Below are 23,254 nucleotides of genomic sequence, written 5' to 3' on the forward strand. Positions count from 1 at the left end.
ACAATTATAGCGAGAGTAGTAAGCTATTTTATGTCAAAGTATAACATAGATGTTGTTACACATGGGTTTGTTTCCTGATTTTATTGTCCAAACCTAAAAATTTTGGGTGGCACAATTTCAAAGATTGTAGGTGGATACTAACTTTTGAATTAAATCTAATACATGATTATACAAAGTGATGTAAGATCTGTTGGTTTGTTTGTCCTTCCAGAGTGTATAGGAAGCTCATTATACAAGTGTGTGGAGTTTTGCATTTCCTCATAAGAGCTCTGCAATCCCACTCAATGAGCTTCCTTCGCTCATTATTTACATCATTTTAATATTATTTTTATGACATAATGGAAAATTTTCGCGTTATACTTAGATTCTTCCCGAGTTCTCAGGATGCAATGCTATCATAATCGCATTTATTTTGACCACATACTTGGGGTCACCAAGTAATTATGTCATGTCACTAAAATCATTTTTTGAGCAAGGAATGCAATACAAAATTTTAAGTAGCATTTTTTTCGTTTCGATAAAATCCACTTATACCTTCCAGATCGATAGCTTGTTGTAGAGTCTTAACCATAGGAAATATAGCACACCTTTGGGTTTAAAGTAGCGGGGAAAAATGCAGTCTTGCTTCAAAGACCCTCTTTTTATTTTGCCGGAAAAAAAATTGGTGGGGGGTTTGTTTTCTTTTGTTTCCCAATGATTCAACTGACCACTAAACAATGAAATGAACACTAAACAAATCAATTTTATATCCAACAAAAACTTGTTACTATACAACCCAGCTTGGCTATCCCACTCAAATATGCTTGCTTTCGTCCAGTGTCATGCAACTCCATAAAGTTCTATTGCTTTGGACTATTTTCTCTCTTTGCCAATTAAACTTTGCTTCTAGTTCAACCATGTTCGTCTACCTTTCAAATCAGAATCGGCATTTATTACTTTCGACACTCGCAAATGCTCAAGACAGGGGGCTTGGAGTAGAATTGCTACGAGCCAGGATTCAACTAAGAAATGGATCTGAAGTGAGGGGCTTACTATATAGATTTCACTGTGCAGATGAAGTTTCCTCCACACAGTGAAAATTCCACACAAGGAAAGCTCTACACAAGGAATCTAAACACAATGAAACATAACAATATTAATTGGATAATTGTTCAACATCATCCCATCTCTCCCCGCTGGCGTAAAGGACCTTCAACCGCATTAGTTTTGGAATCATTGTGTAGAAAAGTAGCATAATAGTGTCACTGTGAGTGTTAGAGAACTCACCAATGGAATGATCACTCACAAAAATAATTTTTTTTTAAATGAATTATGAGGAAATGACAAGTACCGAAAATAAAATTCCCTCACGAGGGTAATTATTTCCCATCAGAGCTCGCTTAGCCAATTGAAAATTAGAAATAAGATTTCTAGAAAATTAGGAAATCATTTTTGAATTTACGGGAAAATAGAAATATTCAACATTTTATCGAAACATGTTTTTCTTCTTTTCATCTTATTAGTAGAAATAATTTGGATGAAAAACAAAGTTGCAATCAACCTTTGTCAAAATAATGGCAAGACGAAATTATATATGCTGCTAAAGTCAAGTGGCAAGTAACATATTTGATAAATTCAACAAGAAAATCAATATTTGTCATGCCTATAATTGAATTGGAACTAGCATAAGAAATGCAATAACATCTTGCAAAAATAGTAAAATATCAAATGCCAATGATAGAAGAGTACCATAAAAATGAGTGCATATAGATGAGTGAAGTTGATGAGAAGGAATCATTGATGCACAAATTATCATATAAAAAGTTGAGTTCCTTAAGAAAAGGAATTCAAGCTAAGGGTTCATAGAGACCTTATTATTGTAGTGGATATTTCAATATTAGTACATCTTACTAAGTCGACTCATAAATTATAACAATAATAATTTAATTTTGAGATCATGGCCATGCCAAACACCAAATTGGTGTATGAGATCGCTTTGTTTGTAGGATAAGGAACCAGTATCTACTCAACAATTTGGCTGCTAAAGTATATAGAGGTATACATTCTCTACTAAAATCTTTCAAATGGTTAACCCTAGATTAGATAGTGTCAAATTTAATTAAAAAAACTCTTATATTAGTATATGTACGTAAGAATTTATCCTCTCCTTTTATATTTTATGATGATGATAGTTATTAATATTTACTAAAATTAATTTTAGCTTATTTAACATTATAAAAGGTAAAAAATCACATATTTTTTCTATATTATTGTTACCTTTTTTAAACAATCAATCTTAAATTATATTAGATTTTTTGAGTTAAAGATTTAAGATAGTTAATATTGTAAAAAATATTGAAATTGAAATTTAATGTGGATGTCTACATGATACTATAAGAGAAAGGGATTGTCTTTTTCAACCCTCTTACTATCACACATATGACAATTCTATCGATCAATGACATTTAGAAATTTCCAAATGCCATTTTTCACTATGAGGTTTGTAAGAATTTATTGTTTTAGCAATGTTAGTTTTTTCTCTGGTAGTTAAAATAGAGAGAGAATTTTCTTATATTCTAATTCTTTATCACACCACAATTTCTCCTTAAATTTAAATGTAATGATATTTTTAATATTATCATTATTCTATACAATACCCTCTTCCTTAATTCTCAAATGATTTAGCCAAGAAACGACATATTATGCCACCGTTACTTGTGTCATAAGTGGTTTTATCTAGATTTTGAAGCCATCTTAGGAAGCCTCTTTTCTCCCTTGTTGTTTATTATATTCCCCCAAGTTACGAGGATAAGGGAGCACAAGAGTACGGAAATGTGCAATGGGGACATGTGGGAACACCCCAGAATTTTAGGGAAATTCAAGGGGGATTGGGGGATGTTGAGGTCCCTAGAATAGAGGTCATCATATATGCATTATAAAAATAAGAATATTAATGATAAGATCCCTGCAATAACTACCCATCCCATGCAAATTCAACATTGTGCAATCCAATGGAAACATTGTAATCATATCTATCTTGAAATCTTGGAAATTATTAAGTTTGTTGAATTATGAATGGGGATCTCAAATTCTACTTTGTCCATGTGAAGTTTTATGAGATTGGAACCACTTCAAACATCCTAAGATAATGGTAATGTTAAACATTTTAGTAACCTTTTATATCCTTTTATTTTAAGAATTTAATATTCCCATTAATTACCAAGGTTATATGATTCTCAAAGCTCTATTGCATATATTTTTTCTATCTTGATGGGTTTTTACATAAAAACATATGGGACGAGGTGTACAGGAATCCTTCTTCTAGGGGAAGGGGATGCCCAAATGTCTCCATTTTGGGGAAATATATCCCACACACTAAGGAAACACTTCCCCATGTGTTCCCCAGGTTTCCCACAAAAGGAGACGTGGGAAAAATGTTTCCCCAGTTGTCACCCAATCCTTAGAAAATGGGAAATATGGGGAGTGCACCTATCACCCAAAGGGATGTCTCCCCATGCAACACCAGTTCTTATACATTAACCATCTAGCCATAAACCAGTTCTTATTACCTTTAATGTTAAAGTTACAAGTCATAGAATGTTTTTTGAATTTACTCTATCTTTCTCCATGATTCTATAGATATGTTGAACCTCAACTCGTAACCACATACGATAATATCAGTAGCAATAGTCTCAAAGTGTTGGGTCTGGAGCCCAATTATCTTCTTTATTTAGAGGTATCGCCACATTAGACCCCAATTCGCAATGTGGCAGCAACACTGCCTGTAAAATGTATGTTGTAAGGGGGTTCCAGGGGGAGCGGCTACAATCTTTGGGAGGTCCCCCCCGGTGGGGCATCAGGGGCAGTGCCCCCAAAGCTAAAAATAGATGTAAAATTGCCTAGTAAAATGTTGTAATTTCGTAGTCAATCTGGATCATTCATTAGATGGAGATCTGACGGTAGAAGTTATGTTTAATTTAGGGCTTTTTGGCCCTATAAGGCAACCCCTCACTATATATGAGGGAATTGTATTGCATCTATGTAGATCTGTATTCTAAGCGAGAAAGAGAGAGGAGATTGTGTGAGAGCGAAGAAGGAATTACAATGGATCTGCTATAGGTTGTATCTCTTCAGTTTGTTGGGTAATATAAAAGGAAGGACTAGTTGTTTCTCTGTGGACGTAGCCCAAATTGGGTGAACCACGTATATCTGTGTCTCTCTTGTTTTATGTGTTGTCTGTGTTTATATTTCTGCGATATATTTTATGTGTTCCATTGCTCTGTAATATATAATTTTCTAACACAATGAAGAGATTCTTCTTATCCCAAAGAAAAAGGTCCATTGGTTTGTGATTGTTTTCAAGATCATAATAAGCTTTCAACTTTCCATTTATCATATTCTTATGCTATAATTGTTGATTTTTAGGTTAATATGGGCCTTCTATAGGGCTTAACAATAGTTCCACTAGAGCTCACAATGAAGATTAATTTTGAGATATTTTTATAAAGTCACTTCCTCCAAAATGTTTTTTTCATAGAAAAAATTAACATAATTAATCTTTTTAGATTTGATTGTCATAACCTTTGTTTTGTTAGTGTTAACAATTATACCTACCAAAGCTGGAATCCTTGAGAATTTTTAGTCATTTATTGATGTAATAGGGACACTTCGTTATTTGAATAATATCATCATCATGAATAAGAATGATCATGACTATTTAGACTAAACTCTTGTCGACACAACCTTCTTCCAAACATCTATTTAACTTGTCAACATATAATGACAAAAGAGTTAGGAGACAAGGGACAACCTTGCTTAACTCCTATATTACAATTAATTTATTATGACCAACACTCCGTCTTCCTAAACATGGCAATAATAAGTGGAGTCTAAATGTTCTACATTTTAACCATTTTACCCAAATTCCATCATACAATTGTGGGTGAAATTACAATTTTCGCTTGTTTAAATTACATTGTTTAGGGAAAAGATGGATTTAGTGTCACAAAAACCTTGTAAGGTACCTTGATTGTATAACTCAATCAATCAAACATGAAATTCCAAACGTGGAGAAAAACTTATTAGAAAATACGCCAAAAAAACGGAAACTACATTGATAATAACAACTTACAACATGAACTTTTAATGATTAAAAATTTAAGAAGGCACATCTATTATTTTTTTTAAATTATTAGTATTTTTATATTAAATTATTTGTTTAAGAAAATTTTTACTTATTAAATGACTTATTACTACTAATGTCATATGACATAGGAAAACTTGCATGAAAGGGGTACTATGTGTATAAGGTGAAGGATAATCTCCCCACCATTCAAATAGGTAAAACTCAATAAATCAAACATGAAATTCCAAAGTTGGAGAAAAACCTCCTAGAAAATATGCCAAAAAAACAGAATGTTTAAACTACATTGATAATAACAACTTACAACATGAAGTTTTAATCATTAACAAATCAAGAAGGCACATCTATTATTTCTTTAAAATTATTAGTATTTTTATATTAAATTATTTGTTTAAGAAAAATTTTACTTATTAAATGACTTATTACTACTAAGGTGAAAGATAATCTCCCCACCATTCAAGTAGGTAAGTCTAGGTTGGGGTATGTTTGGATGTTAGATGGAAAAGCAATCCATCCACTAATAAGATGTTATTACTAGTATTGTATAAAGTTTGATCTGGCTTGAAGATCCCTTGAAATATATTAATTCCCTAAAATAATGTGCATCCTCATCTTTACTCAAAATTTTTGTTTGTTTGTCAAGTTGTGAGTGTCCTAGAGAGATGACTACAGGCTTAACCCTCTGGCTTGAGAAACCACGACCTAGTGGCGTCTACGCCGTCAAAATCACCAAGAGATCGCACCGGCCTTGGGCCACGCAGGCTCTTAACATAATAGTTTTTTTCCAACTACCACTGACCTTACATCATAGAGTAACTTAACAATACACCCATCACTATGTATTCTAAGCCCATTCCCACCTCCACCCATAAAATTTGAAAAATCTACAGTCGCCCTGGACAACTTATTTCGCCCAATCAGCCACGTCGGTGCATTTCTACACAGGATATTTTTTCCGTGCATTCCAATTTCAAACTTATCGAGGAGATATGATTTAGATATGCAAACACGTTTTTTACTAAAAAAGAGGCGGTCTGCTTTTTATTATTATAAAAACACGTCTTCGAAGTGCAAGATTATTTTAATTCTAAGATGGCGAGAGGCATTCATAATATTTTACAAGTTACGACAACTAATAAGCGTGCAACTAGTACTATAAGCTTGTTTATATATGTGGAACTAGTATAAGTTGACCTGTCATATACGATTGAGAGCATTAAGATATATCTCGGTGCATTCATATTGTTTAAAGATTTTTTATAAATGTTAGGTTCATTAAGGCCAAGGGGGAAGATCTGATTTCTTCGTAACATTTTACAGGCCACAGTCTATATTTTTCTTGTCGTTTAGATGATGTAAGAGGGTGACGAGACTTATCTAATGGATAAATGATAATTTTATTATTGTTTTGTACCTGCGTTCGCGTTAATTAAATACAAAAGAGGAAGGAAACTGTCATTCGCTTTCGCTTCCCCAAGGATAGGGGACTGTCATCTTGACCCAGGGTTAACATTATTTTAACTAAGGTTACTGTTATTGGAAAGTTTCAATCGCAGGACTCTAGGCCAATAAATAGAGCCTTCATTGTTGTATTAAAATTTATGTTCTGATGAATAAATCTGAAAGGAGTGCCGGAATTCTTTCAAAGTGCCTTTCGTCGTGCATAGTATGTGTTTTATTAAATTAGTTTTCAAATTATTGATAGCTTAAATTTTCACAGATTTATTAACTAGACATGTTTAGTGAATTTGCTAATTTGTTTTTGAATGGTTTATTATTTAATTTGATTATTTTAAATAAAAATATATAATCAGTAAATTGAGAAACATATGAACTGTGATTACATTATCTGAGATTTTGTTTTGTAGGTGCGTCCTCGGGTGCATCCAGGCGTTACGTGTCTCTCGGCCACGGTGGTTTCAGTTTCGACTTGCCATGATGATCATTTTTCTGAAGTACACCCTCCTTCTACCTTCACCGTTTGGAAGAGCTCTCTCTTCCTTAATGGAAAAGGATTCACAGTCTTTGATTCATCTGGAAATCTGGTCTTCAGAGTTGATGATTACTCAAATCAGGCCAAACACCATCTCTCTCTCATGGATGCTGCGGGAAACATTCTTCTCACCCTGTCCCATAAAGTATTATTATTTTAAGTTGACCTAAATTGGATTTCAAATTTGGAAAATATTTTGAAATTTAATAGATACGAGCAAAGTTAATTGTTTAAACTCTCTTATTATTTTCTTAGAAAAACTAATTGTTCTAACTCTTTTACTACTTCGGCAGAAACCTGAAATATTTCCTGAAATAAAAATAGCCTACCCTTTTCAACACATTTTATTGATTTTACTTATGTTGATTGATTTTGATTTTGATTTTGATTGTGGGTTTAGTGGAGGTTGGGTTTTAACCAGCGATGGGATGCATTCAGAGGAGATGGCGATGGCTGTGAGAAGCCAGCGTTTACAGTCATAACGTCGGTGTTGAAACTTTTCTCAAGCAAGCCCTCCGCCAAAGTTGTCATAAATCCGATAAAAGGTCATAATACGGAGACTTGCCATTATCAAATGAAGGGATATCTGTGCAAGCCAACCTCCTCCTTCACATTATTCCGTGGCTCTGGAGAAATTGTCGCTCAGGTTCGTTGTCATGTTATTGAATACTACGAATTCACTGTTCAGTTTATTAAAGGGAAGAAGGTGAGCGTAGTGGGTAATTTCATGGATTCATTCATTGAATGGAACAGGCAAGACGGAAGCGAGCGACATCGGAGGTCATGTTAGGAGACGACGTACTCAGCCTTGTTGTGCAGCATGGAATCGATCAAACCTTAGTCATGGCTCTTCTTATTATTCAATCAGATATTCAGAAGTGAAAGTCAAGATTTTAGAGGCGGTCCAGATTTTAGAGGCGCTAAATTCGCCGTCCCGTTTGGAAACCTAAATTCGCCGTCTTATCTCAGTGAGAAAAAAACTATTTATACTCTTCTTATTATTTGACGGAGTTATAAATATTGTGTTTAAATTTTAATACCTAAATTCACCGTCTTAAAAAAAACTATTTATACTCTTCTTATTATTTGACGGACTTATAAATATTGTGTTTAAATTTTAATAAGGATTATTATTTAAAGAAAGGAAGGGTTGTGGTTAAATTATTGGGTTATTTGGTTTTTATAAAATGAGGATTTGTTATTATTTATATTATTAAAGTATTTTTAATAATTCTATATTTATGATGGAATTTTTCCAATAGCCTGAAAACTAATATAAGATTCTGACATTGTCTGATAATTTGCAGTAAATATGTCTAGGTACCATAAAACATATAACAAATGTAATAATGAAACATTCCTAAAGGCAACACGAGGATTTTTTTTTTGTTTGTTGTAAAAAGGGGTCTAGTGAATATAGCTCAGAAATTCCAATCATTTCTTTATCTCCCATATGCAATTTGGGATTGTAAACTTTAATAAAATTGCATTACTATCATAAACATGATATTCTTGCCACCAAGTATTAATCATTCATATATATAAGGTGCGTCATGGACTTAACATAGGTACATTTCCATGGTATCGCAATGTTGTTGGTAGCTTTATGAAATTCCGCATATTACATATGTCATACATTATCACTTATTGCATTACAAGTCTCTCGAGACTAAAGCAAAATCTCACCTTGATCGATGAGTCGATCGGTACAAGAAACCTATCTCTCTAAACACCGTTGATTTTCTTTAGTTCAATCAGACGGATGTAAAGCGTTAGGGTTGGTTATGGGGTAACTAACCGACCCCAACTCTCCCCCTTTGTTGCTGATTTTCGTTTTGTGGTTTGTTTTTAGGGTTCTGCAATTACCCACTTATTCCTAGGTGGTCGGTAGACTCTTTTGACAAGTGATAATTTTTCCTTCACTCAATTAAATATTCAATTTCTTATTGAAATTTTATTCTATTTCGTTGCTAGGGTTTGCTCATCTCGATTTTTCCTTTTTGGTGGAATAACCTTTTGAGATTTTCAATTTTTATTAAAATAGGCAAAATCTCAGTAGGTGACAACAATCTGATTTAGTTGCTATATTAGCTCTATTTTGTTGGGAGTGAGTTAATGCATCCTATATTTGTTGTAGGAGGATTTATGAGGCAGTTAGATCCTCTTAGCTATAAAACAGGTGTCCAGGCGGATTGGGTGGAGTGCGTGAGAGTTTGTGAGGAACTGAATTATCTTGTAATCTCCTGTTTTGATAATAAAATTTTTGCCGATGCCTATGTTTGGTGGACGTAGCCCAGATTGGTTGGGTGAACCACATAAAACTCCTGTGTCTCTTTTGTGATGTGTATTATCTGTTGTTGCTTGTCTTTTATTTAGCTGAATGGTCCAACAAGTGGTATCAGCGCAAGTTGGAGGAGCGCGCAGCGGAGGAGTGGTCCAAGTCTATTGTGGATTGAATCGATTATTGACCTGCTGCGTGGGAAATTGTGCTACTGCACGGTGGTGTTGGCTGAGCGGTGCTGGCTGAACGGTGCTGGCTAAACTGCGCTCCGTTGCTGTGTAACTAAGGATTTACGCCATCTGTTCGCAAACCTGGTGAATTAACGCGTTTGAAAAAGCGTTCAAGTTTGATCCACTCCACGTGCCTACGTATGGGATTATACCATATGTGAGGATGCTTATTGATTGGGTGCGTGTGCGTATTGCTTGAAGGTGCTGGCTGGTGCGTGTGCGTGCAGAAGACAAGCTACTTGCGCGTGGGAGGATTAAATCGTTGAAATAGCATTGGGAAAACTATATCGGCGTGGCTGTGAGGTTGCGTATGTCCACTACCAGCCGTTGACATTCCACGTTGACACTCCATGTGTGTTTTGCAAAAGTCATCGCTCGCTGCTGCGTGCGTATACCAGAGCAGATTGGACCTGCGTATACCAGAGCGGATTGGACCTGCGTACGTGGAGTATTTCGTTTTTTTAAAACGGTTTTGGCTGTTGGCGCGGGTTATGTTAAAATAGGCGCGCCAATAACTAGCATGGCGCAGAAACGACTTGATTAAGGGCGCCAGTGCTCCAATTTTCAGATCGGTGCGTAATTTAGAGGTATACACGCGCCAAATTTTCAGCTGGCATGGTTCTTGTGTTCGTCAGCAAGTGCCAAATTTATTTACACTGTTTCTAATTGAAATCTGAGATTCAAACAGCAAAGCAAAGGGGTTTGTGTTTTTTTTTTATTTTAAATAAAGGCAAAGGTAAAATAAGGCATAGGCGTTTATTGAGATTAAATTCTTTTCTTTAAAAGTTGGAATTGGAGATTCTTTGATTTTTAAACGAGATGGCGAAAAATCAAAGTGCCCGATTTGAAATCGTGAAATTTAATGGCAAAAATAATTTCGAGATCTAGAAGGTAAAGACGCATGATCTACTGGTACAACAAGGCGTGGCGAATGCGTTGTTGGGCAGATGCAAACTGCCTTACCCCGTGACAGATGATGAATGGAATGAATTGATTGAAGAGCCTTGAGCGGTATTCGACTGTGTTTGGCTGATGATGTTTTATTTAACATCGTGTCAGAGAAGACTGCTGTTGGTTTGTGGACGAAGTTGGAGAAGCTGTATATGACAAAATCCTTGACAAATCGGATTCTCCTAAAGCGGTAGCTATACAGTTTGCGAATGAAGGAAGGTACTTCCATTACTGATCATTTGAATTTTTTTAATACTCTAATGGTACAATTAGAAAGAATAGAAGTAAAATTTGAATCCGAGGATAAAGCCATAACATTATTGTGCTCGTTGCCTGAGTCGTGGGATCATTTTGATACTTCTATAAGTCTTAGTTCATCCGAAACCATTGAATTTGATGATGTCGTCGGAGCTTTGTTGTCTGAGGAGACCAGGAAGCGGTCGAATGCTGACACCTCTACATCAGAGGCAATGATGGCTAGAGGTCGTTCTAGAGAAAGACGCTCTGGTAAGCGCAGCGATTCGCATTCAAAGTCAAAAGGAAAGAAGAGTAGAGTAAAGTGCTGGTTCTGTGGCAAATAAGGGCATTTGAAGAAGGATTTCTGGAAGCGACAACATAACGCAGGTTTCCTTCCTTTAATACAACACAATAAAGAAGGACGAGGCGTTTCTAGCAATGCTAGTTTTGAGTATGGGCTCGATTCCATCTTAGACTAGGTTTCTTGTACCCTTTTTGAATTCACCAAAGTGTTAATGATAGGTACTACTCTAACTTATGTCATCCACTTTGATCACGGGTCTTTTCTCTCCCATTTTTTGTGTTTAGAAATTTGATACGAGGGTTTACTCAAGGGATCATTTTGGTCGTCGTCTGTAGAGTTCCTTTCTCATGTATTTAATGGGTTAATATCCTAGTCCCCTTCTAAAAATTCATGTGGCCTTCATAGTTTACTAACTGGGTCTCTATTTTCTTGAAATCGATATCGACGCTTCTGGCCTTCCACTTACTGAGTTAGAGGGTTTCATGTTTTCCCAAGTGCTAGCTTCTCTTACAAAATTTCATTCTCCCCTTTCAGGTTGTCTAACCTCAGTTCTGATACGATTTACTATAGGGAAAGCCCTTGCATGGCTGTCGGTAATTTCTAGAGTTGTGAATGGTTCCTTTGTTGTTGGTCTTGTTGATAACAACTAGGGTTAAATTTTATCATGTAATATTTTAAACATTATTAATGGTTTAGTTCTGTCAATGATACCTTAGTAAAGAAAAGAACGTGTCTGGGTTCTCTCATAATTACAATTGGCTCCTACACAAATTTTGATCAATTTTCTACCCATAACTTTATTGTCCTAGTGTTTTTCCTTATGTTTTCTTTACTGTGCTTTTAGCTACATGGTATATGAAATATATAAACTATTTTATGCATGGGGAATTACCGGGGTTATGTTTCGTCTAAAAATGTAGTTCATAAATTCCCTCTTGTCTCTTTTTGTTAATTAATTTGAATGAGGATCGTGAACATAAATACAATTACTAGCTATTTCTTCCTATGTATTTTCACAACCCAACGTTTTAAGAGACTTATACTCAACTATAAAAGTTTAAATCTATGTTTAATACTTATGTCAATTATTTGAATTTTCATAAGAATGAATGGTTCTTTTATTTAGTTATGTTTCCTAGTTTTTGTCTTTTTTTTTCTTGCCATTAAATTGATATTTTCACTTATAGAATCCTCTTAGAAGGGACTTGTGCTTTTCGTATATGTGTGTATGTGTGTGTGTGTGTTTGTGTGTGTGTTTCCAGGCTTACTGGCCCTCTATCATGGTACTTCTCTCATTTACAAAATAATACCAAATAGCGGGTTGTTCTAAGCTAGCTACTTCTCTCATTTACAAAATAATACCAAATGGCGTTACAAAATAATACCAAATAGCGGATTGTTCTAGGCTAGCTACTTCTCTCATTTACAAAATAATACCAAATGGCGGGTTGTTCTAGGCTAGCTAGCCTAGATGGCTCCGACCTGGAACTAACCGTAATGCATAATTCTTTGGTTTGACTAGCAAATACAATAGTACTTACTTTGCACAGAGTTATATTTTACAGTTATCCACTGCATAAACATACATAAAACATATGGAAACCTAGCAGGAAATGAACAACAACTCAGAAAAATAAGTACACTTACCAGTTTTGATCTTTTATATTAGGTTAGCCAGCCATACAATTCACATAAGTAGTTTACAATAATAGTTTCAAGAAGAAATTTTAAGAAGGATTTAATATGCAGAAATACTCTACTAGCCTACACAAAACTACTTATCTATTCCATATTAGTTATATGGGCACGAGGAATCACTAGGTAAGGGAGAATGCTCCTCCCAACCATCGAGCATGATGTTCCACTTGAGCTCCTCCTAAGCCGATTTCCTTTCAGATCAGTCTTTCTTGGACAGAGACCATAGAGGTCTACATGGAAATTCCACAGGCCCCCAACCAACTCAAGAATTTATTGCCCAGAACTTTCACATACTCATAGGTCTATAGAGAAATTCCACTGGTCACAACCAGCTCAAACATTTCTCCTGCCTTACCTCAACAATGTCCCGCCTGAGGTAATAAATTCTCTTCTCATCATTATTAATTGCCTTAGGTTCCCTTCCCACCCACTTGGATCTCTTTTCCCAGCTGAGATATTTATCCCTAAGGAGAGGTGTTATAGACATATTTGGGCACTGAAACCCCAATCACATATGTCCATAAACCAAGCGCTTCTAAACCCCTAAAATTGTTGTTTCATACCCTAAAGGAACAAGGTCAGCTGATTACATCATCTCCCAGAAGTTCTCCATGAAGAACTACTCAGAACTGGTCAAAACTGGACCATATAGACTGCTCCATGCATAGGGTGCGATGCATCTCACCTATTACATACGAGGGGTGCGATGCCTACTGGAAAGCCCTTTTGTAGGGTGCGATGAGTGAGAGCAGACAAATGGCGGAAGCAGTGTGCTAAGTGGAAACCCACAAAATCTTCTAGAAACTGCTCATATGACACTTGCCTCTCTGAATTCGCCCAGGGATGAGTAAGAAATCTGAAATCTCCAAGTGGAACCAAGAACTATCAGTGAAATGACACTAATCAAAATCCAAGAAGCTGACTCACTCTCCTATAAACATCTATATATGGATCCCTCATCCAAGAGATCCAAAGGCTGGAATTTTGTAATTTGCAAGGATGTGTTGTTGGTTTTCTTTGAAGACATTGTTGGGTGATCTTCCTTTGTATGAGGTGAAGAGGGCTTTCATGCTGGGAGGATGATGCTGGATCAGACAGCCTGGTTGTAATCCTCTCTTCTACTACTTCTATCAATAAAGCTATTTGATTTTTCCTCCATATGCTTGTATATCTCTAAATCTTGTATTTGTATATGCATCTATATGGTTAATGTATATCTCACCCTACACTATTTATGGTTATAGATCTCTATGCTTTGATGGTATTTTGCTGCCTTGACTCTACAGGTGTTCTTTGAAGTGGGACAAGCGAGAAAGGAGTGGCGAAAGCTCTATCAAAGGAGAGAGGAAACAAGCAAGGAGACTAGCGAAAGACTGAGGTTGGTACTCTCTTCTTCTCTCTCATCTATCTCTCATAAAGGAAAACACAAGTGACTTTAGTTTGTTTGTTTCTAAGATAGCTACCCGTCTTAGTGGGACTAGCAGCTCTGAATGGACACTAGTTTTCCTGATAACAAAATTTTGACCATACTGGGGAGCGGATAGTTTGTTTGTTTTGTTACTGTTATTTGCTTTATAAACCATAGACGGAGCCTGAAGTCAAGCCAGCTAGCCTTCAAACTACTTTTGCTATGTAACTGCAAAGTAAATCAACACTGCTTCAGTCAATCTCTGGGTTGGTTTATGAGTTGAACATCTAGCTTGCAAACATCCCAAGTGCCCTAGTGATAGCTCACATAACCTCATTAGATCAGCCCCTATACTTTGTGTTTACTGACAATCATTAGCTTAGCCTAATTCCCTGAACTTAACTGCAAATTGTGAGTGAAAACCAAGCACAGTCTCGTCCCTGGACCATCGCACTGTCTCTTCTAGGAAATCTGGATGCATCGCACCTCTCATGTGTTGCAGGTGAGATGCATCCCTATTTCACTATGTTACAGGTGTGATGATTGAATGAGACTGTTTCTGCCTCCATATTTTGGTATTTTCTTCATTGTATTCAGCTTTATTCAGTAGTTTTGCTGTCTATGATCAGTATATCTCTGTTGAAACCATCTTCCTTTGCATTATTCAGCCTCCATTAGAAGGAATTGTGAATGTCTTTTATGTATTTTTCATCATTTACAGTTCTCCTTTGCAAATAGTAGCTTAATCGAACTGTCGTCTTTTGATTTGAAAGTGTCGCAAGTGTCGTTTTCAGTCAAGCAAAAAAGTGTCACAAATAATTCCTCTTGTAGATAGTTGATTACACTTTTGCCATTGTATTTGATTTGAATCATTAGTACTTCAAGTGTTGAAAGCAGTTTAAAATTCAAAATCGCAAAGTGTCGTCTTGACCTTACTTCCGTTTTTTGAAAAGAAAATTGTTAGTCCTGTTGCTTTGAAAAAAGATAGTTCAGATCTATACTTTGTTTTCTTTTTGTCATTCTCACATTAAGGAAACTGAAAAACAATACATGCATGTGCATTTGCATTAAGACTGCATGTTGAAGTTGATTTAGGAAAAGTGCATCTAGTGTGTGCTCTCTGCTCTATGTTGAAAGAATTTCATTTCTCTTTCCATAGTAGCTAACATTTTCATTGCAAAAAGAAAATAAACAACTATTTATCATCTTAGATTGCATATTTAGGAATTGTATATTTACATCACGCGGTGAACCTTAAAGGCAAACTTCTTAAGAAAGATCAACTGTAAAATAAACTTCAATGAACATAAAAACGCTTTGGAACCTAACGCACAACATCTAGAAGTCTACGCTAGAGACATATTCCGGCGTCGTAAAGCCTGGTAACTGTCACTTTCATCGTAGGTTGGGTGATTCCTCCTCTTTGAGATGACAAGTGCCAGTACGGACTTGTGCTCCCATGTACCATCGAGTATATATTGGGAGACCACAATAGGCTACATCCTTTATCTTTAGGAAGCTGTGTCTGCCACCCTATCAATCGCAATGCACTAAACACAACATTCGGGAAGATTGACTGTCGTACCGTAAAAATTATTCTGCAGTTTTGCAATTGATTTGGTAATCCCCTCTGTCTAGATTTCCAGAGTAGTCACTTTCACTTCTTTTCAGACTCCTTAAAAGAAAAGGTCCATCTAAGCACTTGCCACTTCAGGCTCATTAAAAATCGAAGGCGGCTAGAGTCATCTTTAGCTTTTTCTCGACTCTTGAAAATTGAAAAAGCAAGTTGTGTCAAAGTGTCATAAAATTTATTTTAATCGGAATAATGTCACTATTCCCTCGTTGGTCTTAGGTTGAGAAAATGGAATCTACCAATCAAAGATTTCCCCTTGGGGGGAATCCTAGTCCCTTCTCCTCTTGGAGGGATGTTGGTGCTCCACACATGGCCACATTGTCCCTTCCAGGACTCACAATTGGCCTGCCAGTATGGCTTTTCTCGACCTTTGTCATTCAAAACACTGCAATTCCTTAGAAATTGAATCAACAACCAGATGAAGTTGCTCCCCAACCTTCTACTTCGTTTATTTCTCCCTCTCCTTCTTCCTCTCTGCTTGGTGAAGCTATTCACGCTAAAAACCAAGTAACTGAGAAGAAGAGGAAAGAGAAGGAGAAGAAGAAGAAGAATCTAACAGCAAAAGGGGCAACCGTACATCATCTGGCGAAAATCCACACACTGCACCTTCCAAACCTAAATCTCCATGTGTCATTTGCAAGGGAGACCACTATCATTGAGATTGTCCCTACATCCCATGGATCTTGAGGGACTAGTCTCCCCACTTGCACAATCCAATGTCTTCATCTACTGACGATCATGTTGAGAGCACACCATCAACTAGTGAAAACGAAGTCAATGGACAAAAAGGAAGATCCAAATTTCCTCGTAGACTTTGTTAAGGTGATCATGCTCTCCACCATTGTCCATTCCTAGACGAAGCTAAGAGAGTCTTGGATAACCATCCTGCTTCACCGAGCGACTTCCTACTTGATACAAAAAACTCTTGCCGAGTCCATCGCTAGTTGAAAATCCGACTGACACACCTTTGTTGTCGGTCAAAGCAACTATCATTGAAGATAAGCCCTCTGACTCCACCTCGGACCAAAGTCAACAGGTCGAGATGGCAGTCGACCCAATCTTGTCTTCAGAAGGTCCACCTTCAGATGATACTGTCACCAAGGAGAATGAGGATGACACCATTCAAATTCTCTTCGTAAGCACAGATTCTAATGAAAATGGGGGGAATCTACCCATTCCTTTACTGCAAGAAGGGAGTTTGTCAAAAATGTATCCGGCCATTTATTCGGTCCCACCTCCAAGCAACGTAGTCGTCTCCTTCGATTGGAATCTACTAGGCAGACCTCACCTACCATCTAATATACCATTCCAAATCATAGTACAAGCTTATAGAATGATCATGGTTGGTACTATTATAGATGAAGGGGCTTCTGTGAGTATCCTTTCCTCAACTTCTTGGAAAGCGCTTGGTTCGCCATCGCTTTTGCTTGACATTTGAAATCTGACAGGCTTCAACAAAGGAACCAGTCGACAATTAGGGATCCTTCCAGATTTTCCTATAACTATGAGAAGGAAAACCGTTTATCTAAATGTGATGGTAGTCCAAGGACCTCTAGATTACAATCTACTCCTTGGGTGTGACTACATTTATAGCATGGGAGCTATTGTTTCCTCACTCTTCCGAGTGATGTGTTTTCCACATGAAGGCAGAGTGGTCCACCTAGTTGACCAGCATTCATTCCCTAGTTCAAACATAGCTATTAGTCAAATGCCATCCCTAGCTGGTCTTTTTGCACAAGGAATGTCTCATAAATCTCTAGTCCATCCACCTGATGATCGCGAGTGATTCAGTGATTGTGACTGAAACCTAGAATGCATGCGCCCTGGTCCGCTTCAGCAGAAAAACCCCAAATATAACGTAGGTTTCTACGTAGGAATATGACTAGTCTGATACCCCTATCCATTTAGGAAAATGGATTTGGACTGGAAAAGGATTCCCTCGTCAAACTTTATGTGAGTGGAAGCTCCCACCATTCACCTTTGTCTATTTCGATGGACATCGCCAAGGAATTGTTTTGTCTGTGACGTGGATGGAACAATCTTGCTAATGCAAGAAATTCCATATGGTGACCTGGAAACTCTACTTTATACCTGGGGGCATGCAAACCTTTTTGCATGCGAGTGAAAAGCGACCAATGTAACTCTAACCCCATAGTTTTTTACTAACTTCAATTGCTTAAGTTAGGTGATTGGTCTGATCAACCATTCACCTTTGTCGGGACCAACATAAACGATATAGTAAAGGAGATGTTTCCCACCGAGAAGCTATCCTACCTAACCTGAGTAGTTCTTTAACCCCTAGGACAGTAGTTGGTTGTTCCCAGCTTGCACAGAAAAGGCTCCGGAGCAAAGTTGCGCATGGGGCAAGCTCCCTAAAAAATGAACCTACTGATGGGACATTCTTATTATACGACTGGCACGAGCAGTTTTACGCAAAGTTCAAGCTCACTAAGAAATAAACCTCACCACAAACAGTTTTACGCAAAGTTCAAGCTCATTAAAAAATAAACCTCGCCATGAGTAGTTTTACGCGAAGTTCAAGCTCATTAAAAAATAAACCTAGCAATGAGCAAATGTTCCCGTAAGAGTTTAAGCTCATTAAAAAATGAACCCCACCTCCGGTAAATAACCATTGCGATTGCATAACTATTAGCTTTTGAACCTTGGTCGTGTTCTTACCATCGCCTCCACTCTTTTTTAGCCGACCATACGCCTCCATTTGATTGTTTACCCTTTTGAGGAACAACTGCAATGAGTGATTCTATTAGCCACCTTCTTTACACTGCCGTGATTGAAAAAGTTCCAAACCTTACCTGCAACCAACAGCTATCCAAAAACATCACTCGTTCCTCAAAAAGCAAGTCTCCTTTAAGCTCTTTTCATCTGACTCGTAAAATATGAAAATATTGCCAAGAAATTGGCCTCTCCAGCTCGTTAAAGCGACCGAAAGTGCCATCCCTCCTCTAGATTTTAATCTTTTTGGACCTGAGGTATTATTACACAAAAAGATCGAGCGCCTGTCTTGTTCAGCTCGTTAAAACTATCAAAAAGTCATCCCTTTCGTATTATTTTATACTTTTTCAGACTTAAGGGATTACACTATGAAAAAGGACTACTGGAGTTGTCTTTCTGTCCCTTTTAGACTCTCTAAAATTGAAAAGGACCAAGTTATCTTTGTCATTAAACTCGTTAAAACAATAGCGACAAACTTGTCCATGCAGACAAGAGTGAGTTTCACTATCGCTAGGCTCGTTAAAACATAGCGACAGGTTTTCCCGAAGGGCAAATTATAGAACAAGCATATGTTATCCTCCTCAAGCTTGACATAAATAAAGAGGTATTGGTCAGCAATGAGTCGGGAAAAAGGGAAGAAAACTTGAATATCTTCATTGGTAGCACGTCGCTCTTGAACATGACACTTTCACTCCGTCTCCATGCTTGAGTTGGGTTGGGTTATTCCGTTCACCAGTTGTATCACCATTGGTCTACCGTACCATCCATTTTTGGGGTTAACGCTACCAATCCATTTCAATGTTGTCGATATGCTCAAGAGAAGTCGCTGAGAGAATTCACCAACCTAGCTAATGTCTCATCCATTACAATACCTTCACTCTCCATTTTTCATGACCGCCACCCTGAACCTCGTATCATCAGATCATTTTCACCTCCACAAAATCATTTGCTCCGTTTCGTGTCATAGATGTGGGATTCATTAAGGCCCTCCTACGACGGGTCACTTCTTGTCGACATCAGCTCATTATCCAAGAAGTTGACTTAGGGACAACCCTTTCAGTACTTTGAAGCTTGCATGGCTCAATGGAAAGTTTCTCACTGCCGGTGACAGGTTTACATCAATGACCTTCGACCGAAAGATTTTACGTGGTGTTCGACATCAACTCATGTATTCACACCACGTGAATTGTACTGCAATACCTTGAGGGTCATCATCATTATCGGTGATTCCTCTCGTGTCTGTTAATAGCTTACATCATTGGTTGGTAATCAGGCGATGTCTTTCCATGTTCGACATCAGAACATCTTTTCACATGGATCGACTTGTACTTCGGGCGAAGATTGAACGAGTTTGGAGACCCCAGATCTAGTTTCATCCATCTGGGCCGCGATATATTCAGGAAAATAAAGACATCAAATGTACAACTGCACAGATAATCATCCAAACTAAAAGATGATGGCTCTACCAAAATCAACAGTCTGCCACACAGACGATTGTCTGTCTTATGTACATGAATATGAATGTATAAAGCTAAGCATGGGAATGCTTGCCTCAGCTAGATCATGAAAATGTTATGAATATAATGTATTTTATTGTATCTTATTATAGGTCACCTTCTAGTTCGAAAAACCTCGGATCCTCATTATAAAGCATTTCACCCAACATCGAAAGATTTACGACCTCATGATTTAGGGGGCAACTGTTATAGACATATTTGGGCACTGCAACCCAAGTCACATATGTCCATAAACCAAGGGTGTATAAACCCCTAAAAGTGTTGTTTCATACCCTAAAGGAACAAGGTCAGCTGATTACATCATCTCCTAGAAGTTCTCCATGAAAAACTACTCAGAACTGGTCAAAACTGGACCATACAGACTGCTCCATGCATAGGGTGTGATGCATCTCACCTATTACACACGAGGGGTGTGATGCCTACAGGAAAGCCCTTTTGTAAGGTGCGATGAGCGAGAGCAGACAAATGGCAGAAGCAGTGTGCTAGGTGGAAACCTAGAGAATCTTTTAGAAACTGCTCATATGACACTTGCCTCTCTGAATTCGATCAGGGATGAGTAAGAGATCTGAAATCTCCAAGTGGAATCAAGAACTATCAGTGAAATGACAGTAATCAAAATCCCAAAAGTTGACTCACTCTCCTGTAAACATCTATATATGGATCCCTCATCCAAGAGATCCAAACGCTGGAATTTTATAATTTGCAAGGAAGTGTTGTTGGTTTCTCTTTGAAGACATTGTTGGGTGATCTTGCTTTGTATGAGGTGAAGAGGGCTTTCATGCTGGGAGGATGATGCTATATCAGACATCCTGGTTGTAATCCTCTCTTCTACTACTTCTATCAATAAAGCTATTTGAGTTTTCCTCCATATGCTTGTATATCTCTGAATCTTGTATTTGTATATGCATCTATATGGTTAATGTATATCTTATTCTACACTATTTATGGCTATAGAGCTCTATGCTTTGATGGTATTTTGCTGCCTTGACTCTACAGGTGTTCTTTGAAGCGGGACAAGTGAGAAAGGAGTGGCGAAAGCTCTATTAAAGGAGGAAACAAGCAAGGAGACTAGCGAAAGACTGAGGTTGGTACTCTCTGCTTCTCTTTCATCTATCTCTCATAAAGGAAAACACAAGTGACTTTAGTTTGTTTGTTTTTAAGATAGCTACCGTCTTAGTGGGACAATAGCACTGAATGGACACTAGTTTTCCCAATAACAAGAGGATTAATTACCTAATAGGCCTGAGGAGAGGATTAATTGCCTAATAGGTGAACCTGCTTTTAGCACTTCCACCTTCCCATAATTCCTTGGCTAACAATAACTAATCTTTGTAATTTAATTAAAATGAAATATTCATGTCTCACATCACATATAGCATTCTATTATCCCATCCTCTCCCAAGTTATTTTAGTAGAAGTAATTAAAATTTTTACTATTCACTGAGGGGTATTACATCTTCGCCCCCCTCAAGCGAAACATCGTCATTGGTGTTTCATGGCCTCCAAACATCCTTAAATAGACTTTGCACATAAACTTCTCATCCTCCTAGGTAGCCTATTCTAGATAAAGTGTTTCTTCTGAATTTTAACATGGGTGATAATTTTCTTTTGTAATCATTATTTCTCCCCATTTGAGAGTACTTAGAATTTCGTCCAGGAACTCTCCGTCTATTTTGATCTACATTCACAATCATCAAAGTTGTCATTAGTTACCCATAAATCATTGTTTAAGAAGCATATACATAGGCATTTCACACTTTATTACATGCACCATCAATTATTTATGTACCCAACAAGAATCACCAACATGCATCACAACCTGACAAGGGAGAGCAACGTGCACTCCACGGGAGTTAGCAACATCATTGTAAACTTATCAACAATAGGAATAAATTATTTTTAATTATTTAATGACGATGTCAATAAATAAGAATCCCACCGTGTGGTTCTACTGTAAATTCCAGACCATGGAAGTACCAATTCCAATTTAACTAATCACATAAAGATAATAATATTTCATAAACTATTTATTATTCTTGTCTCCTATAATAAATTGCAACTAGTGTTCTGTTCTACTTAGTAGCATTATTATGTTTCCATTTTAATTTCAAATGTGCATTCTTCATGCATAAATAAGTTTAGGATAACTTCCTTTTGCCTACTTTGTTTAAGCCGACTACATTGCTATCTATTCGTACAATTCTGGCCCTTGTCATCCTACATTACAAGTTATTAATGAAAGTTATATGAAATTTTTCTTCCGTGAACAGTCATAAAATTTCCCCCTTTTGTGCTCAAGCGTACTTACTGACTCACACTCACTATGTTACTCTAGTATAATATTTTTTTATTTCTATATTGGTTCATAACATATTACTCACTTCATTCAACAACAAGTTATTTTTCTACCTTTGACATTTAAGATCTTGTGGATAACAATTTTATTCCAATATGAGGATAACTAATTATCTTATTATACCATTCACACAATAATCATACTTGTTATCATCATTTTTTTTAAATCTAAGAAATATTTCCTTGTCTAGTCTCTAGGATGGCTCACCACTAATAATCTTCCCTTTAGGCACCATTATACGATCATGATATGAAATAAGTCGCAACCAAACATTACCACTCACTTCAACTCACCACTTCCATGGTGGATATTATCTTTTTCCTTTAAGTGGACCTGATTTTTGTCCACATTAATTATCAATTTATTGTTTAATTCAATTGGTTTTCCTTATCTTATTATTTTCCTTCTAATCTTCCCTAGTAGGCCATCGAGGCTAGAAGCACAAGGTAATATTAAAAGGAACCATTGTGACTATTCAAAGGCACAACGTGGAGTAGTACAAGCATATTTAAATCTTTTACATCACCAATATCACAACAATATTCTGACTCACCTTACCTGCGAGTTTTCTCAACTCTCTTCTAAGGTTTACATACCTATCTATTTTGTAAATTATTAGTTAAAGTGTCTCGAGGTTACATGGGGTGCCTTCCCCTTTGCATCTTTCATGCCTGTCAGCTATCTCAGCACATCATATTAGTGTGGATTATCTTGAAATAATGATTTGGTAAGCATATATTCATTCTAGTTAATTCATTAACAAGTCATCATTTGTGTCTATAGAAGTCATT

General features: G+C 36.9%; 1 long non-coding RNA gene across 1 annotated transcript; it reads left to right on the forward strand.

Moving 5' to 3' along the window:
- Nucleotides 1-7,502: 7,502 nt before the first annotated feature.
- LOC149175549 (uncharacterized) lies at nucleotides 7,503-8,119 on the forward strand. Its single transcript, XR_016258568.1, has 2 exons — nucleotides 7,503-7,761; nucleotides 7,869-8,119. It is a non-coding gene; the product is annotated as an uncharacterized LOC149175549 (long non-coding RNA).
- Nucleotides 8,120-23,254: the final 15,135 nt, after the last annotated feature.

The sequence above is a fragment of the Pinus tabuliformis genome, chromosome 4_1 (genome assembly GCF_031772625.1).
Source record: "Pinus tabuliformis cultivar Carrire ecotype Pingquan chromosome 4_1, CPIR1, whole genome shotgun sequence".
Taxonomy (NCBI): Eukaryota; Viridiplantae; Streptophyta; class Pinopsida; order Pinales; family Pinaceae; genus Pinus; species Pinus tabuliformis.